This window comes from Macrotis lagotis, chromosome 2 (assembly GCF_037893015.1).
Source record: "Macrotis lagotis isolate mMagLag1 chromosome 2, bilby.v1.9.chrom.fasta, whole genome shotgun sequence".
Taxonomy (NCBI): domain Eukaryota; kingdom Metazoa; phylum Chordata; class Mammalia; order Peramelemorphia; family Peramelidae; genus Macrotis; species Macrotis lagotis.
This window is the reverse complement of record NC_133659.1, coordinates 343,619,591-343,622,501: the sequence shown is the minus strand read 5'-3', so window position 1 is coordinate 343,622,501 and position 2,911 is coordinate 343,619,591. Positions and strand designations below refer to the sequence as shown.

The following is a 2,911-nucleotide window of genomic DNA, read 5'->3' as shown; positions in this document are numbered from 1 at the left end:
GAGAAAATATTACAAGCAGTCAGAAAGAAACAGTTCAAATATCATGGAGCTACAGTCAAGATAACATAAGATTTTTCAGTGTCTACATTGAGGGCTTGTAGGACTTGGAATATAATGTTCTGGAAGGCAAAAGAGCTTGGAACAAAACAAAAAAATTAACTACCCAGCAAAACTGAACATCTTCTTTCAGAGGAAAAGATAGACATTCAATGAAATAGGGAACTATCGGAGCCTGCTTGGTGTGGTGGGAGGCATTTGGATATTTCAAAATGGGTGAACCTCAGCAAGTGAGTGCACCACCATGCAATACATCAAGGAATATACAGATGAAAACATCCGGAAAGGTCTAGCTCCTAAGCCCCCACCTCCAATAAAGGACAGTTATATGATGTTTGGCAATCACTTCCAGTGTGATGACCTTATCATCTGCCCTTTGGAAAGTCAAGGCATTGAACGACTTCATCCTATGCAATTTGATCATAAAAAAACAACTTAGAAAACTCAATATGTCTATCCTTATAAACTTTTTAGATCTTCTAGATATCTTGATTAGGAGCCCTGGAAGTATAAAGAGAGAGGAAAAACTGGAAGACCTAAAGCTGCTTTTTGTTCATGTGCATCATCTTATAAATGAATACTGACCCCATCAAGCAAGGGAGACACTCAGAGTGATGATGGAGGTACAGAAAAGACAGTGCCTTGAAACAGCTGAAAGATTTCAAAAACACTTGGAAAGAGTTATTGAAATGATCCAGAATGGCCTGGCTTCTTTACCTGATGATTTGCCCCATACAGAAGGAAGAATGAGGTTAAAAACTGAACCAATGGACACTGATGACAGCAAAAGTTGTATTGGACAAAGTGAACAGCAAGAGAATTCTAGTCACAGAAGAGACCAGATTATAGAGAAAGATGCAGCTTTGTGTATCTTAATTAATGAAATGAATGAAAGACCGTGAAATCTTTAAAAACTTGTTGTACAAACTTTTGGGGGAATAGGGTGGGTCACGTAGCCAAAAATTGTATGACATTGTCTTGCTTGATACTCTTGAAATGTTTAGAAGTATAAATTTTCCTGATCATGCATTTAAAAGGTGGAATTTTTTCCCCAAAATTCAAGTTCTTAACTGCAGACAAACAAAAACAGGCAAAATGTTATTTTAATGGCTTAAGCTGAATCCTCAGATTTCTTTTTAAAAATAGAAGTACAGTTGGCACTTTTCTAAAGAGAATTAAGAACATCTAAGTTGGTTGCAAACAGTTTTCTTAACTTTCTTTTACCTTTAGTTTATCTTTGTTGGTCATGCACAAATGAGGTTATATTTTGAACTCCAGAAAAATGCCCCATAGCATGTTAGATTTTGTAATTAACATTTAAATAATTCGAAAGTGAGTTTAATAATAATTTGAGTAGAGCTTTTTCAAGTTATTTGTAGTTTGTATTCATAAGAATCTAATCAGTAAAGTATCATGAAGCAATTATTTATTTTAAAACTCCATAATTTGAAATAACTTTCCTAAGAATAAAAACTTGAGTGAACTTAAAAAAAAAAAGAAATAGGGAACTATCAAACTTTCCTGATGAAACAACCAGAGCTCAACAGAAAGTTTGACCTTCATGCATAGAGAGAGTGGACAAGAAGGGCAAATTATGAGGGATTAGAAGATACTGATAACTCAGATGAGGCTCATATGAACCTCTTCATTTATTAGAGTAGTTAGAAGGAGCATATATAGAAAAGGTATAGGAGGTATAATTTGAAGGTATAAGATAGTAAAAAGATGAAGTTAATGGGGGGGAAAGGAATGTCCTGAGAGAAAGGGAAAAGAAAGATAGAATGGGGTAAGTTATTTCACACAAAAGCTTTTGCAGTGGAGTGGAAGAGGGAAAAGGTGAGAGGGAGTGAATGGTCCTTTATGCTCATTCAAAGTGGCTCAGAGAGGGAATAATATGCACTCTTGTTTGATTAATGAGTTTTGATTCAGTCCTACAAAATGGCATGTTCACAGCAAAACTAAAAAGTATATATCTAATAGGGGGCAGCTAGGTGGCGCAGTGAATAGAGCACGGAGCCTGGAGTCAGGAGTACCTGAGTTCAAATGTGACCTCAGGCACTTAATAATTACCTAGCTGTGTGGCCTTGGGCAAGCCACTTAACCCCATCGCCTTGCAAAAAAAAAAAGTATATTTAATGAAGTGATTATAAAACAGGTAGAAATAAATCAGTTTTACAGCAAAAGTCCTAATATAATAAAAAAAAAAGAAGAGCAAAGCCTATATAAACAAAATTAAAAGAAAACATCATCAATTTAAGGGAGCTTCAACATCTTCATCAAGAGTGACTGGAGAGTCCCAGGACACAGCCTCCAGAGTCCCAGGCAGAGTCTAGGCAGAGCATCCTTTCCATGGGTGAGACCCCAATTAGACTAAGGTCTAGCTAAGCTTTAAGTAGCTCGAGAACAAAGAAAGGCTATTTTGCCAATTTTTTATGGAATAAAACCAAATTTTCCAGGTTGTCAGAGGAGGGAGCCAACCCTCCCTGAACCCCAAGAATTATAGTGTTTACATTCAAGAATGGCTAGTTCCTGAAAAGATAGGCAGTGTTAATCAAGTATGGCCTTGAGAGTCTGGCCAGGGCTGTCAAGAGTATTAAGTGGTTCTTTTAAATGCTCAAGCTGTTTTAAATATGTGTATAAGATCAATTCTGACTCCTCGTACATCAGGGGCATCAATATTTGGGGGTCAGTAATTCTCTGTATACCAGAGGAAATTTGAGGGTCAGTAATTCTCTGTATATAAACTATAAGGCTACCATGGAAAATATTATAACTTATTCATTAACCATACATTCGACCCTAAGATTAGCCATGGTATAGACTTTGGGGGTTAATTTCCTATAAATTTTCTTTA

The 2,911-nt window shown here is 36.3% G+C and overlaps 1 pseudogene; it reads left to right on the top strand.

Moving 5' to 3' along the window:
• Nucleotides 1–269: 269 nt before the first annotated feature.
• On the top strand, nt 270–959 carry LOC141511824 (mediator of RNA polymerase II transcription subunit 7-like; annotated as a pseudogene).
• Nucleotides 960–2,911: the final 1,952 nt, after the last annotated feature.